Source organism: Papilio polytes, unplaced genomic scaffold, assembly GCF_000836215.1.
Source record: "Papilio polytes unplaced genomic scaffold, Ppol_1.0 DF824180.1, whole genome shotgun sequence".
Taxonomy (NCBI): domain Eukaryota; kingdom Metazoa; phylum Arthropoda; class Insecta; order Lepidoptera; family Papilionidae; genus Papilio; species Papilio polytes.
The window spans coordinates 1116016-1124992 of NW_013525024.1; positions in this window are offsets into that span (position 1 = coordinate 1116016).

Here is an 8977-nt window from a genome sequence, read left to right on the forward strand (position 1 = left end):
GTAATAATTTTTTGTATTCTGGCAAGGAGTTCTCCCTTGTAGACTTTTGTACCTCGTCTTCAACAACGTATGGTGATAAAAAGGTTAGTAAAACATACATCGTGACGCAGTATCTGGTCAGTAATTATTGAACAGTGGTGCATCCTAGAACGCGTTATCTTAGCCCTTGGTCTAAACTCTGAACTAACGCGCTAAGGTTCTAGCAAATACTATTAAAACTACTACTAGAACCTTCTTGATGATAATCTCCTTGTTTTTTCCTTCACTTTGATCGTAATTAAGTTACCAAAAATCCAGATAGAAATCGCAAAACGCCGGTTTTTAAAAAAGTGATCATATCGCTGTTTTCAAGTATGAAACCGGATTATTTCCTGACGCTTACCGGGCATCCGCTTTTATCATAGATCAGAGATTCTCAAACTTTAACATTTGGCGATTCCTTTAAAAAAATTACTGGTTATTGTGAATTCTTTTCTCAAATTTCTTCTTCAATATATTAACCCCTGAGACTACTACTCTCAAAACCACTAGCGCTGACGGGTTTTTCGTAAACTTGCAGGCACCTGGACCACTTTGAGAATCACTGTCATAGATGAAAGATAACGTGCAAGTCTACTGTAATTTTGTCGACGGGAAATTATCGCACGGACGTACCTAAACCGGATCGCGAGTTTGCGAGTGGTTACGTGCACCGCTTTGCATCCGGCGACATGATAGATTACCGGGCTATCGGCCTCCACAGAACACGTAACGTGAAATCCAGACTATCTATTTACCTGTCCCTGAATAGCCGAAGGCCTTCTTTGGTTTCTGCGGCTTACTTCTGATTGCACACCATGTGTTGTGAAGTGTCTGATTACAGAATATTTTGCGTTCCATCGCAGGGACTCGTTACTGTAAACGCAACAAGACAAAAGTTCCCTTCGTTTTTACATTCTGTTAGTGTTTCTCTATTCTATTAAAGGTGTATTTTTTTACAGAATGTCATACATTTTATTTATATTCATGTGACTCATACAAATACAAAGAAGTCAATGACTTATTTAGATGCATATAAAATTATCTGTGAACTTATGCACTTAACGCTCGTCGTTCTAAGAGTTAATAAAATTTGGACCGGGGTGGAGGCATGCTGCGGGTTCGGTCGATACCTGAACCCTTGGGGAAATCGTTCACACGCTTCCGTGTTTCATTATTCTTAAATGTTTATGGTTACTTAATAGTTCCATGATTTTATATTTAAAGTTTTACATTCAGAAACGTTAGATTGGTACTCTTGGCATTTTAATTGCATCAAAAACCATAAATATGTACCTACATTTACGTGTAAATTATTTTATTTATCTTTTGGGTCCGAATGTGTATTTGTTTTTCAATAATTTGGGTGGTCTGAATAAAAATAAGCTTGTTTTTAAGTAAACATGGCACTCATAAATACGTGGCTTAATCTAATAAATTTTAAACTGCAAGTATAAAACAATAACTTTAATAATATCGTGAACATATTTGTAGTCATGTTTCGGAACAAGAAATCCCCCTTAATTACACAAGTTTGGACATACTTTATGCTAGTGCTTTATAAAAACGCAGTTAAAAAAGCTGGAAAGATCCGGGTCGAGCGAACGATGCGAATCTGCTTGAGGAATTTTGTGCAGTTATATTAAAATGTTTGCGACTTCTGTTTTCAGACAGTTAATTGTTACTGTTATTGCGTAACTTGCGATTTATAAATTTAAATTAGACAGAGATAGATAACATTTTAAGTGTCGGTATCGATGGCCGTTACAGAGCGATGCGTCTGATGTTATACGCATTTATTTTTTTCGAATTATAAAATGATTAGTTCCGGGAGTTTTCGATTAGTTTTCGGTTGTTATGCGAGCGGCGCAGCGACGCGGTCTCGGCGTGACTTGACAGATCGGTGCCTGGTTGTTCCTTTGAAGGACAAATTAACTATAGTGATGGGCTGTTTAACCCTTGGTTTCCACTGATGTAACAAATGAAGAAATGTTGATCTTTTTGATAAATCTTAGATAACAATATGGTTTAATATACGTGTTTCGTACGCTACAAAAGTAGCTTTTTAGTTACTAAAAACTTCTGTGCATCTTGTAACAGCCAATTTAAAATTAACTCCCGCTACAGCAATAAAGATAAAGCTTTATAACACGTTTTAGAACAAGTTTTAATATTGCAATATACGTTATAACATAATATAAACAAGTCATCAATGAATAATAAATATATCGATAAAATCACATCGAGTTAGTTTCTGAAGGCTAGTGCCCTACGGTGTACACTACAAGATAGTAAAAACCGGTCCTTTACCCTCCGCCTTCGCCCTAGTACCATGAATAGGGTTGCCACTACATCGGTTTTGATGAATTATTTAAGTTTGCGTTAGAGTGGGATTATGTTAAACTTGTCCCTATATGCAATTTTTTATTTTCGTATATCGTTAGTACTTTCGAACCAAGACTGTTGTGTTCGCATCAAGACTGTCATCGGTTTATCGAAGTTTCCTGTTTGAAATATTGAACATATAGTTCCTAAAGATGTTAAACATTTGCATATAAGATATTCTCGATAATATTCGCAACCTTTTCTATTTGCACTTTGGTTTTAATCACGTATTACCGATAATAGGAATTCGATGTTCAAATCACAAAAAAACATGTTACTTAACATAAAAATTAATTCGAGCAAACATACGAAATTAACACCAAACCTCTAAATTGACACATATTGAAACCATTTCACACTTGTGCTCCAGAGAGCAAAGTTATTACTATAGTTGGTTAAATTATAACGGTACTTGTTAAAAAGGTTTTTAATTAAAAGTTGTAGTTAATATTCATAGCTATATTCTCAACTAAATCATTATTTCGAGTCGTTTCTACTTGCAGTAATGGAACAATTTATACCGATGCGGGACGACACTCATCGTCTAAAAGAGAATAAGAAAACTTACCCTACCGTTATAGATAATTTTTCAATGAATACAAGAAAGTTAATATCATTCAAGCAATAATCATTGAGTTTTAATTGTCAATAAAGCTTAGATTACGGGTATGCAGCGTGGCGGGCGGCGCTGCCCGCATCTGTCACGTGCCGCCGCCATTTGCTTTATGCGGGCGCGTTTCGTTTCACGCAGATTGTCGCGTGTTATCAACCCCTCGACGCCTTTTTAAGTACCCCCATCGCTCTACATTTTATTTCAGACCTGATTGTTTTTCATTTACCGTTAATATACATTGAAATTTGAAGCACTATTATCATTTAATGTTTAGCCAAGGATTATAACTTTTAAAAATATATTTGAAATAAAAATAATATCCTCATGTCCTTTATTTTTATAGTTACTACAACGAATCTTTGAAGATGTATTTATGAAAAAGCCGTAATTTTAAAAAGAACTTTCCAGAATACACAATAGGCTTCCCTTTCATTGTATGAAGTAATACCAGAGGTTAAAGTAAAAAATATTGTCGCTTGTCTAGCATATGTGATAAATTAGTGGCAAGACATTAAAGAAATCATTCAAAAGGAATACAAACAGTTTCCTTTGGCGCGTAATCGTCGCGGCATAATGAATTTTGACAAGTGACGGATGAACGCGTTTGCTCCAATGAAAAGACGTTGAAGGTTAGCCAGGTGGTTTAAATACAGTGATCACTGAAGGCTTTTTTAAATTCAAGTACTATGAAAATACCATTCTTGTGAATACGTTCTAAGACTTTTATTTTTGGTTTTTATAAAACCCAAAATTAAACGTAAAACTTTAACAATTTTATAGAGGTAAATGGCAAGAAAACTCTTAAAAATTTTAAAATGTTGATGCAAAAAACTACACTTCTCTCTTACAAGCGTAAGAGATAGATTTAATTCTAGATAAAACACAGTAAGTGAATTTGAAAGTAGAAGAATGTTATCGTCTAATTTTGGTAAGACGAAAAAATTCAAGAACAATTTTGAAATAATACAATCAATTCGATCGGTGAATTGTCTCATTGTCGGTCGGTGAACCCTTGTTTTCCACCTCGTTCCGTTTCGAAATGCCCGATTTGTTATACTGCTAATACCAAACTAAAATGGATAACATTTTATATTACAAAGTTTTTACAAAAAATGTACTTTTGGGCTTTCTGGACATACACTTTTTTGTTCTGATATATATGCTATATGTAGGACATTTGAATTAATATACAACAAACGAAAAAATGATCAAGATAGGTTTGTTTGTGTGTAAGAAGCTTTTCAAATGAAATTGATCATTAAAAAAATTACGATTTTTTTGGCATTTAAAGTTTTAGATGATAACAAAATCTGGTAATGTCAAATTGTTGTGATTTAGGCGGGAAATGTCAAATTATTATGGCCGCGTTCAGATACGAACTGGCCGAGCAGAACATGACGAATTGTGAGCGCTCTCTAAAGCCGGTCTCGTAATTATTGTGGACAAGGCACTTTTTGCCCCTGACAAATAGTAGGAGCGTGGAATGACTCCGGAGCTTTGTGGCGCTACTAATGACACTAGTCAAGCAGCGGCCTCTAAGGACCACTGTACACGGACACCTTCACACTATGGATGGTAATTTCCGAAGATCGCCTGCAGTTAACGTTAGCCGTACACGAACCGCAGTTTGCTGTTGACGATAAATAATGCTGCTGGCAGCACTATCCGTGTACAGTGGCCTCTAATATTAACTATTTCTTTTGTAAGTGACAGGGCATGGTTTTGCTTCGTTCGTGTCTTGGAGATAGGGCGTCGACCTTTTTATTTGTTACATTACTTAAGCCTTATTATAAATCGAATGAACGTCTGTGATGAGCTCTAGTTTCCACGATTTATCTGACGGCTCTCTGTTGTCAAGTTTTGTGTCAACTAACCTGCCACATTTAAAATTTTATATGAAAATCGACACTAACGGTTTATAGGTAACATTATAGTTAAAAAATGTGTCCACCTTAACTAATCTCATACATTATGTTTTATGTTGTATCATTATCATCTTCCTAATACGGTGGTAAGGATTGTGACATTACAATGTGCCTCTGTTGACACGTTGCGCAAAAACAGAATTCATACTCTATACACCGCGTCCGATTGAGTCATGAATCTTTGAATATGAGTACATTATTAACTGGAAACATTTAGTTCTCTGTAATCTATAACAAAATTACTTTCCCAATTTTCGTTGTAGTTTGTCATGTAATATATCGCTATATTTATCGATTAAATTCCGAATAGACAACCAAAACGATAACTTTATTCGTGAAGTCATCGATTCTAGTTTGTGTAGACAATTTATATAGAGTTTTGGGTTGGTTTAATATAATTCGGTTCAAGAACCATCTTTTGTAACAATAATATAAATTGTCTATGTCATTACTGACAGCAAGAAAAAGCCATTTCGGATAAAAATGAGTGCGGTGCGCACAGGTTATCGCTCCGAGAGAAATTGGATTATGCAAGTAAACAAATTTCTAAAATAAAAGTCAGTAATTCAAACTGGACGGAATGCTACGACGGACATCGAGCGTGAAATAAGGTATTCGAACAACGCTGTGGTTTTTTAAATTGTAGGTTAAGTTAGATAGGGCAATGGTGAAGTGCACGAGTACCTACATAGACAATGTTCACTAAAACATGAGAGACTATTGTGGGATTTTTTTTTTCGTGTATCACTCTATGATTATGAAAAAATAAATTAAAAAACGAATTTTGAAGTAACCTCTATTTTTTTAAGTATTGGTAGGTTTAAACCTTATTTAAAGTACTTCATTACCGATCTAAAAAACTCAATAAATCATCAAACAGCTTACTGATCAAAAATTAGAACCAATTCCGACCCCCCTCTTTGAGTATCGTATTACGATCACTACAGATTCTCTAGCGCTGGTGGTATGAAAATATTCAAAGACCAGTTTGGAGTAATCGAATCTTTTGTTCGTCCTCACGATATAACGGATATGGGGCCTAGCAACGGCCGTTTCGCCACCTGAGCTTATTTTATAAATATCACGTTAATTTTTCCGCGAATCTCGGTCGCAACTCGACACGCCGCGTCGCTGTCGGTGGTCGCGGACTACTCGAGCACGACTCTCGTTTGATGCTGTACCCTCTCTTATTCTTATACTCTATGATTTTGATACAGTCTCTTAGTTAAATGTATCAATTACTATTATTGGGATATTATTGACAAATTTCGCTGATAATTAATAGTATCTCTAGACCAATTTTAAACTGACGAACTACACAATACGTTGGTAACACAACAGAGTAAAATAACAATAAACAGTATAAATGCTTGTACATCTAGTGTGAATGTAAACTGATCAACATAAATTATGCTCTGTCGAGTCTGATCAATAGAGGAACGGTACTAGCGGTCTGTAGAACGCTGTATTATTATGACAACACACCACTCGATTACACTCAAGTTATTTTAATTTAGTACGATCTCGATAGAACATTAAAAAATCTCCAGATGTATCTTAGCGTAAGTATTCGCTATTGAAACCTCGTAGAAAAGTTAATGTTATTTGTTCAAGTATAGAAAGGGATGACAATATATTAGTACAAATGTTTGATAGTGGTAACCTACATTTATATATGTGTTTACATAATATAACCGTCTAGTTATGCTGATATAAATCGGATTTGACTAAGGTTTATTTACCAAGTATGAGAAAATGATAATCTAATGATAAATGCGTTCCGGTTTGCTTTAATAACCTTTAAATGCTGTTTAAACGATACACCCTTTAAAGGTCTATGTTTTCCGAAGCCTCTACTATTCAGCGATACATCTATACATCTATACTTCTATACTTCTATACTATTATAATAAAGCGTAAACACACACTTTGTTGCCTAAGATGTCAGCAATTACAGCATATTTTTGAACAATTCTTTTTTTATAAGAAGCCCTACACTAACGTCACGATTTAGGCTATATATTTTCACGACATTAAACTTAGGGGGCAAATATTTTGGATAAAAACCCTTATGTGGGATTGAGACCATAAGTTGCTGCCAACATCAAGAAAGAAAGATTGCTAAGGTTTGTCATGTCATGTCATTTTGACATTTGCTATTGATAATTTGACTAATGTAAACAATAATATATAAAAAAAATCATATCATCATGCAGATGAAGCCGCACATGAAAAGCTATTATCTAAATAAAAATAGTTAAAAATAGTTTAATTTGGATTTCTGACATATTTTCTTAATTAAACTAATCATACTTTTTAGATGTTGTTTTAATATGCTTGTGGTATTTAAATATGTAGCGCATACTTCTATAAACAACGTAAATCTTAGTTAATAATACTTCTTTTCTTAGAACGTATTATGTAAGGTAAAAAGACTAACCTCTAACAATTACTTCGCTACGGAATGTCACCGAACGGGAAGCAGTGTCACATATTAAATTTTAACATATATAAATTAGAATAATATAAAAATCTAAAATAGTCCAAAAATTAGTAGGTCGATATTTGACCTGAAAATGGCGCCAGGCATAAAAAATCTCCAAAGGCTACAAGTTCAACAACTTTAAGACGAAATGCAAATTTAATCTAATTGGTTTAAAATAATTTAAGCACGATATAACTATATCGTGTGATTTTTTATTTATGTGGAAAAAATACGTAGTCACATATTTTCGAAAAAAAATCAATGTTTTTTGTCGTTATAACATGTATATATCCTATCATTTGTCGAATTTATGAATGAGATTATTTTAAATTACTGACCGACTTACCAAAAGAAGGAGGTAATCAATTCGGCTGTATGTTTTTTTTTTATTGGAACTTCAATCGAGTAAAGGCAATGCTAATGTCAATTGCTTTTATCAAGTTTCACTAGACTATTAATGTATAATTTATTTTTTGTTACTGCAAAGAAGAGCAAGGTGGCTGTAAGTTTCACACATGGACGTAACAGTGAGTCAGAACAATAAACAGAGCAGTACTGCCATTCTTTAAATGCAAACTTACTATCAAAAGTGTACAGCACTAATCTGACTTAATGTTGTGTGCACAAACAGTAGTACTACATTTTCCTATTGGACTACCTCATTATGCCACCCTTGTGTGAAACTAGCTTAATATGACGGCGCCACAAGCGCAGGCGTCTGACCGGATCTACAAACTCGTATTACTCAATAATTAACTTTTGTATCGCCTGTGACCACACAACGGGTCATTGACAACTTAATTTCATCCCAAGATAATTTATTATAACGATTTTTTTATAACTTTACTTTTAATTTCCGCATTGTTGTCTATGTAGACTATATCGTTTACTTATTGGATGTATTTTTTTTTATTTCATGTAGTAATACTTTTATTCACATACTCCTAAGACATGGATCCGAAGATTTAACTTTTTTAACTAAAATTATATTTTAAACTTATATTTCTTCTCTCTGTTGTCCATATCCATGTTTAAAATATAATTTTATATATCCCTATATCCATGTTTAAAATTATATCTTAAACATGGAGAACAATCAGGAAAATTAAATTGTTTCATGTGTTATGTGTTATCCATTTCATCATCATCATCATCACCAGCTCACTATACGTCCCCACCGAAGGGCTCGGAGCCTACCCTAATTATTATTTACGTTATCCATTTACGGTGTGTTTATTAGAGAATTATATAAGTTTAAAATTGATGACGATGGATAAACTCTAGCAATGATACAAACTTAATAATATTGTTGTACTCCTACATTCCTTTGTTTTACTGACGCAACTGTGACGTCATATATCTAGGAAAAATTTTTTCTGTTATAAAACTCGTTTCACATAATGATTACAATGCAAAGATCCAAGGCTAGTTACATAATTATTTTCAATTAAAATGTCTTGTGTAGATATTATTTTAAAAATTTACGCAGACTATAATATTTTTCAGCAACTAAATGTAATAAAATATCTAATTATTTTTTTTTACTAGTGT